General features: G+C 40.7%; 1 long non-coding RNA gene across 1 annotated transcript; it reads right to left on the minus strand.

Annotated features, from left to right (window-relative positions):
• Positions 1 to 7,814: 7,814 nt before the first annotated feature.
• Positions 7,815 to 15,861, minus strand: LOC127533003 (uncharacterized). The gene is made up of 3 exons (XR_007940607.1): positions 15,530 to 15,861; positions 13,077 to 13,327; positions 7,815 to 8,627 (listed from the first exon to the last, which is right to left on the minus strand). It is a non-coding gene; the product is annotated as an uncharacterized LOC127533003 (long non-coding RNA).
• Between the last annotated feature and the right edge of the window lie 365 nt (positions 15,862 to 16,226).

Here is a 16,226-nt window from a genome sequence, read left to right on the forward strand (position 1 = left end):
AGCTTAGATTCTCAGGAATCCGCCGGTATAAATCACTTTCAGATGTGATTACCACAGCGGGTAATATAAACACATTTGTCCGACAAACAACGAATATCCATCCATCCGTTCTCTGTACAGGCTTTAACGCACACAGCGCGACTCACATTTCCGGGTTCATTATTACACACAGATGAAAATATTCCACAAAAAACGGCCATAATCCAACCTTGGACATCCAGACGACACAAGCCAGTAAACTATTTTGTCCAAAACATGTCTTGAAGACGGTATATGATCCACGAATCGGTCGTTTTCGAGGAAATGCACCTCGCGATGTGCGTCCAATATTCCCTGTATTTCTCGTCATATTTTTATTTACAATAGAATATTAGCGATTTTTTGTACTGAAAATGGCTGGAATTGACTGCAGCTTTAACCAGTGGAGACAAAAAATCCTCTCCTTGAAATGTGCAGTCATGTTGCCAGTAGTTTAAAACAATGATTCATTTGGAAACCACCTTAAAACTTACCTGAGAATTATATCGTCCATGAAAGTAGGTTCGCTCGATACGTGCCACTCACTTGAAAGGTGTTTATTCTCACTTTCTCGCATTTCCGCGCATCTTTCAAGCAGACCTGTCAATCAACTGGAGTGCCACAGAGGTGTTAGCAAAATTTTCCTCTGTATGACCCACCCTACTCGGCCTCTGATTGGCTCATCCCTAAAGTTAACCAATCGAATCAGTGAAGGTAGCATGTACCAGCCAATTACAGGCAGAGGAGGGTTGGTCATGGCTTCATCATCCTTAAGGAAAAGAGGGCTACCTGGCACACAGATATTACTGAATGATGCGCACCAGGGAGCATTAGAAGTGGGTATACGCAATGCTAACTGAAAAATAAGTGGGTATACGCCGTATACCGCCGTATACCCTGGACTACACCACTGCCTCAGAGAGCGGGCCGGCTGAATCAATCGGAGCAGTCGGGGGTGGGGAAGGCTCGCGCCAGTGCTCTTCTCCTGGGGAGCGCGGCTGCGGTGGCCAGAGATGGCTGGGGACCGCGTCCACTGTCCGGTTGACGGCGGGGGAAAAGAAGGCTGCTCTGTCGGCTCCGTCTTTCAGGGTGTCTCACTACAAGGTGTCTCACTACAAGGAGAGAAATGATCCAGCGCTCCACAGCAGGCAGCGCTGGCCTGTATGGCAGAGGAGACCAGGCACGGAGACTGTTCACATTGGTCAGTCCCTTAGCCAATCAGGATGCAGAACACAATGCGCTGTTTAAAAAAAGCATAAAAAAACTGCCCTAAAAAAATCCGTGAAACAGCAAAGCCGTGAAAGGTGAACCGCGTTATAGCGAGGGTTCACTGTAGTAAAATGTTTACTGAGGTAACAAATTAAAGGCGGAGTAGGGCAATTTTCTCGTTGACTTCGGCACCACCTGCTGGTTGTTGGAAATAATGCGCTACATTTCCTGTGAGCCTCGGCGCACACTGTCGCAAACCGTCGTAAACGATACTATGTAGCCAATACCCACACAGTGTTTTTGCCACAAAGTTAGTCAACTAAACCAGTCACAGTCAAACTAATCCCATAGTCTACTAACCACACATCGCAAGCAACACACACAAAAGACAAAATAATTGTATCAAACTACAAAGAGCTAAAGTTACGTACCTGTCTAGAAGAAGCACAGCCAGCTCGGCATCTGTTTTGATTCCTTTTTGCTCCCAGAATTCTCTCCACCTCTGAAATGCCTGTCCAAGATGAACTTTTCTTTTGCTTCGTTGTCGATCTGACAACCTTTTTGCTTGCAGACTTTGCTCCGTTCGCTTCCTTTTGCGCTCCATGTGTGCCGTCTTCTCAACCAACTCTCCGCTCTGCTACGGCTAAAAACAACTAGCTCCGCTCTGCTACGCTCCGTCAGCGCATGCGCACCATATTTGCTGTAAATCGCTCCGTCTCTCACAGGAAATTCTAGACGAGTCGACAAAAAATTAATAAAATACAAATATTTACAAAACCAAAATGATTCATGAATAGAAAATGGGGACATTAATAAGTGTAAATAACGAAGATTCATCCACATTAATATGAGACTTTGTTACGAGCATAAAAATCTTCCTCGGTGGGTCTTTAAATCACTTCCACGTCAGCATCATTTTTCAGACTCAGAGGCTGGTTTTATATATAGACTATGATTTCATCTTACCTACATAGGTTCAACAAACCAAAGAAGCAATACCAGAATCCAGTGGTAATAGCAGCATAATGTTATTTGAAAAGCTGATCTGCATTTCATTTGTGTCAAGCCCTCTGATAGCACGTGTGCTAGGACGCAGATATAAACTGATCAGGCGTAACATTTTGACCACCTGCCTATTATTATGTTGGTCCCCTTTATGCTGCTAAAACCAGTGGGGCATGGATGCATGACCTCTGGGGATGTCCTGTGGCACTGGGACGGTGGCAGTAAATTCTCTGGGTCCTGTGGGTTGTAGGGTGGGATGTAGCTAGGTCAGGCTTATCCTGGGACATCCCACAGATGCTCAATAAGATTTGGATCTGGGGGGTGCGGAAACCGGGTGAACACCTTAGCTCTGTCATGTTCCTCGGGCCACTCCTGAGCAATTTTTCTGGTGTGTCGGGGTGCATTGTCCTGCTGAGGGTGGAAACTGGCATCAAGGACTGCTGTTGCTATGGAGGGCGGAGGGGTTGGGTTGCTGCTTGACTTGCAATGTTTAGGTGGGTGGTACATGTCAAACATCCACATGAATGTCAGGACTCAAGGTTTCCCAGCAGAATGTTGAATTATGACAAGATGATCGGTATTGTCCACTTCACCTGTCAGTGGTCGTAATGTTGTGATTGATTGGCGTATGTGCATTTGGGTGCTAAAGTACCCATCCCTCCTATTGCAGATGTTTTGTGCACAGATGCCATTAAACGTGAACGGAGTCGAAAGGACAAATGGATAACAGAAGTCAAAGCAACAACACATGAGCCTTGAAGTCAGCTTGTGGCAGCAACATGCCTGAAATATTAGTAATACACAAGCAAAAGGAAGAAGAAGATAACCAATGTAAACGTGGATATATGTTAATAGTACAGGTTTTAATATAAAGATCTGCTTTGCAACTTTGCAACACCAGGCGATGACCTGTTATCTCATGCTTGAAGATGGAAATTAGCATGATGCTAAATCTGGTGCAGCCATCTTTTTAATGTAACTGCACGCTGTCCTTTTTCAAATAAACTTGAAAGAAAGAAGAAAGTCACATACAATCTGTAAATCTCCATGAATATTGTGCAAATTCACTCCACTGAGGGAAAAGAACTGCACTGTAAGATTTAGAATACATTTTTGAGCTTTAAAGCATATGAGCAAAGAAATGCATATGCCTTGAAGATGCTTATTTTTATTGAGACTCTACTCATATGCTTTAGAACTGTATTTGTTTACAAGAAAACTCTGCAAGGTATCTTTACATTTCAGCCCTTATTCCATGTAACCTACACAGCACCTCCCTGAGAGATTTAGATGCCTGGCATGCCCACACACAGCGCAGACCAAAGATAGAAAGCATCACAGCGGTTTAAAAAAAGCCCCAAACCATTTCAGAGTACCCAGCAGTTCTGAGTGAAAGCAGCAAAGTGCGGGTTCAGAGCTGACAGAGTTCCTGTCAGCCCAGTGGCAGGCTATCCTACTTTCACCAGTCTATCAGTCAGCTCTCCAGCACCTCTTCCCCTCACTCTCCTTCTGATAGCTCTCTATCAACTGTCTGATGCTATCTATTGCTCCAGCTAGGTATCATCCCATCAGCCCTGCAGCGAATCCTCTCCCTCCTCCATGAGCTCCTACCGTCCCCCCACATCTCACTCAAGGCCTCCCTCTCTCTCGTGTTGTATGTGGATCGATGAGTTACTGCTGTGCTGAATGTCAGGCTGTCTGACAGAGGACACACCGGCTGCTGGAGGGACGCCAGGGGACGAGGGCTGACTTCATGTCCCCTCAACATCAGGATGATGATGATCACGGTGGTGAGCGTGCATGCAGGTTTCAGTGTGTGTGTGTGTGTATGTGAGAGAGAGAGATAGAGAGATAAGAGGACGCCATTGATTCTCACCAGTCACTCTCAGTCCACAACAGGGCAGGGCAGGGCAGGTAAAGGTCAGAGGAGAGTCGGCAGCAGCACAGATATTGTGTTTAGGCATGGCAGCAAAGGCCATTCGTGGCATAAATACAACAGAGACTCTGCAAATCATCGCACAAGTGGACATTGGATCTCATTGCACTCTCAAGGTGCCTCTGAAAGTGTGTGTATGTGTGTTAAAGGAGAGCCAAGGGGAGTATTTACAGCACGGTTACTGTACCTTACTGAAATCACCCTGTAGAGAAACACATTCCCCATTTCTGTCCTTCTTGCTTGTCTCTTCCTGCTTCTACAAAATAACAACCACCATGTTTCACCTTCTTAACTACCTCAGACACACATACAAACTCCTTGATTACCTGAGTGCCATTTCTGGCCCAGATACAGAGCTCAAAACTGCTTTCTCTCTGATGGAAGAGAAATGTCATTATGACAGTCTCCACATGTGATCCGAGCCGAAACTCCATTAACTGTTCCCAGAATAGACTCACTCCGGCCGTCCTCAACTGTGTTTATGGAGCAGACTGGGAATGGATCGATCAATTTTTAAGCTGCAACATGACTTTCCAAAGCTGGTATTATAATTGGATCATAGTGAAGTGATGACCAGTTACCATATGTACAGTACTTTGAACAGTGTATCTAAAAGGGGTCTAATATAAAGGTATTTAATGGATTTATGTACAAAAATGAGAACGTCATTGGTGCATTCAGGTGCAGTCAGACAATGAAGTTGCGTTCATGAGCGTCGGAAATCAGAGCATCAGTAATGTAAATTTCCAACTAATGTTTTTTTTTTGGGGGGGGGGCACACGGGGTGGCCAATCAGATCACAGAATCCACCACTTCCTTTCACTAAATGTTTGAAACTTCTCCATTTTCTGAATTACATTGCTGATTGGAACCATTGGTTGGCTCAAAGAAAGTGACAGTAAAGCAATAAAATAAATGGAGAAATGTGTTGATTAGAAGCATATTTGTCATAAACAAATGTAATGTGACAAAAAAATATAAACGCTGGATCCAGAGAATTAACACTAAACTGAGCAGCTCCTCTAGGCTTATCAATGTGTTTTAGTCCATCTAGCCTATAATTTATTTATTTTTTATTTTTTACCTGCAACAACTCTGCTTGTTTCTATTTCTGTTCTACTGACTGGCATCGAAAGCAAAATTTGACAACCGAATGACTTATTACAGACATTCTTTTCCAGTTGAAAATACTACAGTGCAGTAAATATACAGAGATAGTTTGTGAAGTATAGCTCGTTTCAGGCTCCAAGTGGTGGGTTTGGGAGGAGGACGCTGGATCTGTGGGATGCAAATTAAATGTAAATCATGCACTAATTGCCTCTCACCTCAAACTCCTCCCCTCCAGGCCAAAACGGTGGCACAAAGTTGAAACTACAATCAGTGACACTGAAAAAATAATACCGACGGCCATAAAAACAATTACAATGAAATGACGACAAACGTGCAGAATAAATCATATTGTCGTCATTTATTCATTAAAAGCACACAACATTAAGATGAATCTAATAAAATGGCATAATTTTAATATCTGTGTTTAATATTTCAATTAAACTATATCAGTGCCATTTTTCGTCAATGCCGATACAACTTTTCTAAATATAAATATTTTAATCCGAATGTTTCCCTTTTCATATTCTAAATGTTCTGGCCCCAGATGTTTGCAGTTCCAGTGGGCGCTTGTATTCAGTGTGGAAGCTCTGACAAATCCATTTTGTTCCAGGCAGACAAAGAGTGGCAGCTGCTGAACATAAAGGAGCATCTCAAGAGCCAAAGTTGAGATAAATGCAGCCTGACAGGTAGAGTGAGTATTGGACTTGCATCAATCAGGTGATCAGAGACTACATATAAATGCTGTGGTTAGTTACCATACAGCTCGTAACAATGTGATCAGTTGAAAATAGGGCAGTGATGAGTTTACAGCAGGGGTGTCAGACTCATTCTGGACATACGTTTTCAAAAATGTCTTTTCCTGTTGTTGTCCCGTGCATCGATTTAATGTCCAATATTTCCTCTGTAACACTCAAATGGCCAAAAAGAACCAATAAATGCAGTTTTAATGAGTCCTGCACTGTAAGTAAATCACTTTCACCTGTAGATGTTGATGCTTTTTTCTTTTTGAGTTCCCTTTGTTTGCTGTTCGCCGCATGCTGAACCTCAACCTTGGAGCAAATGCGACTTGACTTACAGTCAATTCCCAGTGTTTTCCTTCGCGTGCCAGAAGAACAGCTTGCTTTGCACCTGCTAAAAAAACAAAACACCTTACCTGGGATAAATCACACTGAATGAGAGACAGCGTTTATCTCCGTCAGTGACATTCTTGTGTCCTTCTTCCAATCTTTTACCACCTTCCTCTTTCTTTCAACCACATAACAACCTCACAAACCTTCACACACCCTCACACACTCCACTGCTGCACTCGAAGTCACCAAAGGTCAATCTCTTTAATCTCAACTGACACAGTCATTATTGGATTCTCTTCTACACCTCTAATGAATATGGATGCACATACACACATAAGGGAGCTTGTGTACATGTGGGTGTAGACACACACAAACACACACACATTCATACTGGCTCATTTCTATCTGTTGATATCGCCTACAGTGCACACAGATGCATCTTGTTGCCATTACGGTACCCTTGTGACTTGCAGACCATCAAACAGGAAAATGTGTCCTCACTGATACTTCTGGAGCCGAAATGTTTTATCAAGAGAAATAGCATTCTCAGTCAGATGTAAGGTCGTGATAGCTTTAATTTCACACATGTGTGGGCACAATGGATGTGAGCATGGTGGTGTGCACCGCTGGGAATATGAAATGTATTTGTTTCTTTCCTCTTTTTTGAGCAGAGCAGAATCTCAAGAGCTGCAGATCCCTCATAGCCTTCAGTGAGTGACCATGGTCAGAATATCAGTCTCATGAGAAACTCTAAAATTAAAGCTAAGCCTCATTCTTGTTATTAATTGTTACTGTGTTGTGACTAAACAACATGACAAGAACACTTAATGCCAGGAGGAAAAACAACAGCGCTGGCGGTAGGCTCAAGAGTTTAATATAAGTTTTATTACATTTTCCTGAAAGTGATGTCTTGTGGTTGTGGAAATATTGACTGTTCTCTTTAAGCAGCAGAAGTTAAAGTGTCATGATGTTGTTATACCACCAGTTTAAATGATGACATATGGCTGCGTGGCTGCGGCTTATATTCCATCTCCAACCAGCAGTCAGCAGTGGTTGGTTTTAAAGCTGCAGTAGGCAGAAAATATACAGTTTTCCTCTAGAAACTCTCCACTACAAGAGCACTCGGTTCAAAGACAGTCAAGCTAAGGGTTACTAGTCATTTATGGCTCATCTGAGATTCAATCCCTGGTTTCTCAGGTGAACGGCCTCCATTTAAGCTACTGAACCACCATATCTGACTCCACTCCCACTGTTTCTGGGTGGAAATTTTACCTGTGATCTGCTAAAATCTCATGTCAGCATCAAACTAAAAACAGAAACAAGATGAGGTACAGAAATCCAGTTTCCTTTCAGGCCACGTAGATACTGAAGCTAAGCTACTATAGCCCACTTCTGGGTATGTACACATCGCTACCTGGGTTTGTATGAACTGCGAGTCATAGTAACAACCACTGGACACAGGCAGATGTTGTTATTGTGAACTTTAGTTAAAACAACATGATTTTTCCAGATTCTTATTCAGCTGGGGTCATATAAAGCAATATTTCTTTACTAACCCTAACAAAAAACATACAAACTTAGCTAAGACTTGGAAATGTTACAGCAGTCAGATACAAATGAAGCATAATGAGAAACTAGAGAACAGCACAAAAATACAACAAGAATAAATATAAACACACAATTAAGATTCAGCACACATTCCATGTATACAGATATGCCACGATGAATAGTGTACCCAACTGTAGGCCACAATTGTGCTTAAAAGAAAAGTTTTTTATGGAATATTTGCCTAATGTTGGCAAAAAGAAAAAGAAAAACACTGCCTACTCCAGCTTTAACCATCAAGCCTAATCTCAGTTGAGTTGTAATTTGTTGCCTAAAAGTGACAGAAGTGGTTGAAAGTAAAAAAATAACAAGTAATATGTTGAGTTTAAATAGCTATGTGTATCATGTTAACCTAAGGAGGTTGAGAATGTCATTAGTGTTTCTGGTTGATGAAAATGTGAAAATACAGTACAAGTTCAATGTCTCACTGAATGGTTGTGCCTTGGAGAAGTCAGGGGACCACTGAAGTCATTAGAATCCATCTTCTGTGAACCATGAGTGTCTGTACAGTGCTGGCAATTCATCTTGTAGTCCATTCATCCATCTTTTATACACCACTTGATCCTCTGTAGGGTTACTGGGAGCTGGGGTCTATCCCAGCTGATTCAAGGTGAGGGCAGGGTTCATCCTGGACAGGTCGCCAGTCTATCACACATAGAAGGATAGATCCACACCTGCAGACAATCTAGAATCACCAGTTAACCTCGCTGAGAACCCCTGCAGGCAGAACATGCAAACTCCACACAGAAAGACCCCAAGCCAAGATTCGAGCCCAGTCTCAACTAGCTGTGAGGCGACAGTGCAAACTACTGCAATTCTAGCCGTTCAATTTATCTTGGAGTCGTCAAGATATTCCAGTTTGAGTAAAACTGCTGCACCAACTGTTGCTGGCCAACAATCAGAGAAAAGTGTCATTCCTCGAGAAATGGCTCAAATGAAATTACTAAAATCCTGTTTATATGAGTCATTTTTGGATTGGTCATATTGGTTCCTTTGGAAGTCACTCATCAGCAGCGTGGTTTGTCATTTAGCTATGATGACTTTCAGGCACAGAGACTTTTTTCCAGTATTTTCCCATTTTGTGTGCAGAAAACACATTCTTTTGTCTTGGAGGGTGGTGTTAGGTATTATTCGGTGTGTATCAACATTGCATACATTCAAGCACAAAGCTGATCTGGGAGCTGCAACACTGAACACCCTGACTGGCAGTCTAGCAACTTTCTCCCAGACATAATGGCATGATGGAGCACCAGCCAGTGACAACAGTGAGGCAGTTACTTCATAATTTAATATCCTCCAGGAAGAAGCCAGCTATCTATAGTCAACCGTCGTCCAAATAATGGATGCAATATGAGATTTGGATAAGGTGTTCCAAAATGGCGCCCCATTCATACAAGTTGATATTGCCGTCTTGGCCCATAATGCACTCACATTAGCATCTTTCTCTGAACCTGGCCGACTGCCAGCAGGCATGAATGAAGCAAGAGCATCTTCATACAGCACTCAGTGGCTTTTAAAAAGTGTAATCATTGTAATAAATATTCTGATGCTCAGGAAAGGCTTTTCTTTGTTGCACAGCTGTTTCTTTTATAAAAAACAAAACTGAACTACCCAGGGCCCTGACATCAGGAGAACCCTCAGGAAGTTTTGAATTAAGTTAAGCTTGCATCTTACATTATTCAGTTATTTTTAAATGGGTGAAATAAAGGCCCTGCTGCTCTCACATATGCTTCCTAAGAATGCATCATTTTGTCTTAATGCATCTGTGATCAGACCTGTGCTCAGGTTTAGATCAGCGGTTGGATAATAAACATCCCAAAACACTGCTGACATACCCTCACAGGCCACTTTATTTAATACAGTTCAATACAACTGCTCTGCCACAAATTCTACCTTTGAGAAGCTTTTGCATTTTTATCTGTTGTCATGCTGATAAAAATGAGATAACTGTACTGGACAACCTCTAACATACAGGAATGTAATGCAAAGGTCTGCACCACCGCCACCGCCCACTATCACCTCAATAATAAGTGTATTATGTTTATTAATGAACTTGTTTTTATCCCTTTTTTGGAAATGCAGAAGCTTTATACAAGAAATGTGTATCGAATAAAGAAGCTGGTGAGTGTAAGAGCATAGATTTCCCCATTTTTTTCTTCTTTATTGGTGACTGAATTATTGAAGACAATTGAACAATTAGCATACCTTGACACAGTACTTTCTATTAAATTATTTCTTATTAGAAGTATTACTTAATGACTTTTCTTATTATGTCCTGATAAGCTTCTAAGCTGTAGCTCTCAATGTGCTCATGCCCAAAGGTCCACTCTGATGACCAGTAAATTGTGATAGCTCGCCTCTCAGGAGTGTGTTTTTGTAGGGAAATAACCTTCAGCTAGCAGTCTGACCACAGAGGATTTGAACCAGGTCGTACATCAGGTAAGCACGTTGTCAAAATAAAATGCTAATTCACCCCATAAAGATGCCATTAAACATTTCTTTGCAGCAGCAGGTAGACCAGTGCCATTACAGGACATTTCTCCCTCTCAGCCTTTGTGGCTCCCTGTCTTTCCACTGAGTCATGATGGTGTTTCCTAATGAGGTTTAGCTGTTTAGAAACCTCCCATTTACAGTGCAAATTATAGTGAGCTAAAATTAAACCTCTGCCTCTTCAGCCCCGTTTTCAAAACCTTCAGGCTGATAAATAATTGAGTTCGGTTCTTACGCCATGAAATCTGTTATTCATGATATACTGTAAAAAAAAAAAAACAGAGAGAGAGAGGGAAAATAATGGCCTTATTAGTGTTTTACTGACCGCACAAGAACCTTTTATCTGTGCTTTTGTTTGCATGTTTTACCATTGCATTTAAGTGGGAAAGGTGACGTAGGGAGCTCTCATGTGTTTCTATCTGTGTCTGTATGCTGAAATAAGGGGAGGAGTTTTTTTATAAGGTTTGTACATGACATGAATATTTCAGGAGGATAACTCCTATTTTCTACTTGAGCAGCTGTGTACAGATAGAGGCAAAGAATGAAAGAGTGAAATTTTCAAATTTCCTTCTCACACAGTGCATCTGGAGGGAAAACACCTTTAAGCTGTTTGACTGTGCTCCTGGCCTGTCAGCACACAGCTGGGAGTGAATCTCTGCAGAGCTGAGGAGGATCCCAGCAACAGAGCGAAGACCCAGGTAACTGCTACAATCTGACATAACAGAGAATAAAACCTTCTAACACAACAGAGAAGCCTACATTAACTGTCTCAAAGCAAGCCTTTCTCTCTTTACTTGCACTTGCACTTTAAGGGATTTAACCGAAACAACTGTAACCCCGCCGGGAAGGGAAATAAATCGCAGTTTCTGACTTTGCAGATGTTGAAACTTTTATCAGCTCTACTTGCTGTATAAAAAAGAGTAATCTATTTTTCAAATCTGGAAAAAAAAATGCATAAGCAGTGTGATATTTTACATTTAAATATTTCAAAATAAGTGTGAAAACAAGATAAAATAACTTGCAAATCTTATCTTTTCCAAGTGCGTCCAACACGTCACAAGAAGTGAAGGTTGTGTAGATATTTCACTCGGTATCCTCACAGCTTAATTTTAGAATTGCTGATTAAATATTTCTTGCTGCTCTCTGTGAAACTCCTCGCAGTGTTTTTGCTCTAACTTCTGATTACATCAGATTTCACATTTCTGCTGGGTCACGTCCTTTTTATTAGCATGGAGAGGAAAAGGGTCAGGGGGAAAAGGAAAATGTGTTGAAGAATAATTGGAATGAGTGCGTGTCTGTGTGTGTAATCTGTTCATTTACATATAGAACAGGATATGTAAATGACAGCTGTGACATCACAAATTAACTCTGAGTGTTGGTTCATTTCCAGCAGCACCTGAGCCTCACAGCAGAGTGTTATAATCTGCAAATACTTAAGAAACCTCAAGACTTTGTGGAGACAAAACACCACAATAGTCACTTTAAAAAAAAAAAAAAAACGTGAACTGATCAGTCACAACATGAAAACCAGCAGCAGGTGAAGGGAATAACATTGACTTTCTTGTTATAATAGCACTTGTGAAAGAATGGACTGATGAGCCATAATAATCAGCAAGGAAACATAAGAATCTAAGCAACTTTGACGAGGGCTATATTGTGAATGCTGTCACCAAAGCGCCAGGCCTTGTTGGTCTTCAAAGTATGCGGTGGTTCATATCTATCAAAAGGGCTCCAAGAAGTGACAACCGGTGAACTGACAACAGAACCAAAGTGTGCTGGTGCACATATGGAGCCACAGCTGATCTGACAGAAGAATTATTGTACGACAAACTGGTGAAAACCTACATGTTGGCCATTATAAGGGTCGATATATAATTGCAGGACTTTTTCTAACACAGTTGACAGGTATCATAGTTGACATTTTTGCTGTTTTCCGTCCTAAAATCAACATGGCCACCTATAACCAAACACCACATGGCATTTTTAGAGAAAGATTCTTCTAAATATTATAAATACAACTGAGTAAAATTGAAAGTAATTTATAAAGATATTGTAGTAAACCTGTTGACTACTTTATATTAAATAAGTCAGAAAGCCTTGGAGTGTGTCCAGTCTTTTCTTCAGGAGGAAATGACATCATGTGGAGCAGGTCATGTGATCTGGAATTAACACACTTCCTGGAGAGGTGCTTTTGTAATGGGGAACTAACTCTGAAAATGATTTCTCGGACACAGATATAGTTTGTTATTTTCCATATAAAATTTGATATATTGGCAAAAAAGAAATATCTGTCATGATTATCTCAACTTAATTAAAAGAACACAATAAACACTATTTCTGAATCAGGTCATTTTATTATTGTTTAGCTCATTAGAAGGTGGTTGTTATTGAATTGGGACGGTTATTTAGTTGATATTTTAGTGATATCCGGTCATTTTGTATTGATAAATGATTGTTTCCATAATGAATAATTATGGAATTTGTAAAGACATGATCATAATGAACATAGAAAATATTGGTTTTATTTACTTTTAATAAAAAAATATATGCAAGATATATGCCATGGACTTCAAAAGTCCCTCAATTATATATTGACCCATAGGTATTACAATACAAAGTGGATCGTATTTTACCGTGTATATGGGTCTTCATAGCTTCACCGCAGTCAGAGTTCCCATGGTGACCCGTGTCCACCGCACAAATCCCCTACGGTTGGCCCCTGAGTGTCAGAACTGGACCATGAAGGGCGACCAGATATCCGAGTGGTTTGGACACCACAGGCCACGTGAGCGATAATGCCCCAAGCAGCAAGTCTGCAGATCGAATCCATCCAGCCGGATCATTTGCAGTCGTGTCATCCCCTGTGTTTCCTGTCTCTCTCTATCTCTCGTTCAGAAAAGGCAAAAAGAAAAATGACCAGAAGGAAAGATTAAAATTTTAAAAAAGGAAACGGACCATGGAGCAGTGGAGGAGGTCGGCCTGGGGATGGGATGGCAGCAGGATGCATTATGGGAAGAGGATGCCCAGGGTGATGCTATGTTGGAAAACCTTTGGTTCTAACATTGAAGTGATTTGACATGTTCCATCTACCTAATCATTGTTTCAGATCACGTACATTGCTTCATGCCAACAGTATTCATGACAGTACCCTCTTTCAGCAGAGCAATGCTCCTGCCACACTGTCCTTTCAACTTTCCTTAGTTTTTATTTTTATCTTTGTATCTTATTGCATTTTAATTGATTACTGTTATTGTTGTTTCTGTTGTGTATTTTATTGTTGCATATCGCATTTTATTGTGTTTGTTTGTTGTTTTTGCTGCTGGCTGCACCAAAAATTGCCCCACGGGGACAATAAAGATTTCTTGACTCGACTTGACTTGACACTGCGCAAAACATTTTACAAATAGTTTGAGGAACATGACAAGGACTTTAAAGTGTTTACTTGGCCTCTGATTTCTCCATAAGGCCTTAAGAGATCTGTTGCTGATGTCTTGGAGTGTTGTGAAGTCAGTACCTCAACCAGTTGAAGCTTTTATGGCACCACAAGGGGAGCCAAAACTATTTTAAGTGGATGGTTTGAATATTGGCCGGCATTAATAATCCTACTTTTAGGTCCGTGAGTTTAATGGCGAGCAACAATAAGGGGTAAAAGTTTAAATTAGATTTACATATTCCTGATATTTATTTTCTGTTCTTAATTTTGAACATTAAAACTGAAGGACTGAAGTATTATTAGTGCAATTACAAAACAAGCCAGACAAAGCTTATGCTGACGTTACCTGAACACGTTCACTCTGAATGTACACAAGTGAGGTTCAGTTTTAATCAGTTTTAACAAAATCAAATGTTTTATGAGCAAACAAAAATATAGGACATTATAGACATTTGTTTATTTTAATTAGAAGATATTTTTTACAGTGAATAACCATCAGTTAGTGTGAGAAATCAAGTGATTTGGTCCAGACCGAAACATCTCCACAAATGCTGAATCAACTCACATGAGATTTTCTGAAGAAATTTATGGTTTGCAGGGAATCATTTGAAATTACTTTGATGATCCCCCAACTTTCATCTAGCAAAATTATCAGTTTGGCATTGGGTTTAAGACTAAATGATAGATTTTATGCTAAGTGATGACTAGAAATTTGGTTATACCACAAATATTCTGTCCAAAAATTCCCTATATGGCAAAATTTTCAACTTTCAGCCAGTATTAGCAGGCAAATAAGAGTAGAGATGCAACCAACAATCTTTTTCACAATAAACTTACTCATCATTAAACATCAGAAAATATTGAAAAACTCCCACTAGAAGTTCCCAGACTTTGCAGGTTTGTCTTCAAATGTCCCGTTCTGCTGAATATTTTTTCCAACACCTAAATTTATTAAGTTTAATATGATAGAATAATTAGATGAACAAGTTTGTGGAGCTGTAATCAGAGCATTTTTACCATAAAGTAACATAGAGGTCTAATGCAACCACAAAAAAATGTTGCTGATTATTTGTAAATGGTTGTATTTATATAGCACTTCACATGATGATATGTCACATTTACCCATTCACACACACATGGTGGGAGCTGCCATGCAAGGTGCTAACCACAACCCATCAGGAGCAATTAGGGGTTAGGTGTCTTGCTCAGGGACACCTCAACATGAGCTCGACGGGCCGAGGATCGAACCAGCAACCATCCAGTTACAAGACGGCCACTCTACCCACTGAGCCATGCCGCTCCGTGATGATGGCGTGGAAAACATTTCGGTTGTTTAAGTTTTACTGTTGATTTTTGTCAGAAAACGACACTAGTAAATGAATAAAAGTGCTCTTCTTATGCAAGCCGAAAATACTGAAGTCTACCCACATTAACGCAGACTATGCATTTACTTTAATAACAATAATGTCATCTATTCACTGAGGATATGCAATAACCATCCATACTGTACAGTTAAATGCCATCACACATGGGAGTTCATTTTCCAGTTTATTAAATGCTGCCATAAGATACAGCACAAAATGTGATAGCAACGTCTGTGGTAAATGAATACACAAGCAGAGCAAATTATAACCTTGGAAATTACAACCTTACTGTGTTAAAATGTCTGGACAACATCTGTCGATTCTATTAACTGTCTCCAAACTTCTTCACCTCCGACTCTAAAGACGCTTCTCTATATGTAACTTTTTCCATCCGCGTTTGGAAATTCTGATTCCTGGAGTTTGGCTAAAGAGTTGAAATCGAGGCCCCTGACCTGCTCCGTTTCTGCAGAAAGACATCAACTGCCACAAATAGGGACCGTTTCCATCTAAGAATAGCCTGTTGTCATTTTTCATCCAGCAGGCTGCTACTCACAGCTAAACCCTGGTGAATTTAACCGTGTCAGAGGCGACAAGTTGTAGATTCTCGACTAGCTGCTCCGCTCTGGTAGCAGCAGTGGGTTTTGCAGTTACCAGGTGGTTTAGACAGCAGAGAAAAACACAATAAAACATGTTTAGCTGACAGCTTGCTCTAAGGTGTGAGTGCCTGTGAATGAGTGCTTCAATATCCTTAAACACTCAGATATGTTATCAGGAAGCAGTGAATGCGGTTGCTTTTAGATAGAAGACAAAGTAGAGTGAGAGCACAGATAGAGAGACAGACAAGAACAGGAGGGATTATATCTCAACATGACAAACAGACATCATAAAAAGGATCTTATAAATATACTTGTTGTTACTCTAGGATGTGTTTTGTCTTTGCAGGGCCACACATGCTCGTAAAACATTAAAAAAATATTTTAAAATCA

Source organism: Acanthochromis polyacanthus, chromosome 2 (genome assembly GCF_021347895.1).
Source record: "Acanthochromis polyacanthus isolate Apoly-LR-REF ecotype Palm Island chromosome 2, KAUST_Apoly_ChrSc, whole genome shotgun sequence".
NCBI classification, from domain to species: domain Eukaryota; kingdom Metazoa; phylum Chordata; class Actinopteri; family Pomacentridae; genus Acanthochromis; species Acanthochromis polyacanthus.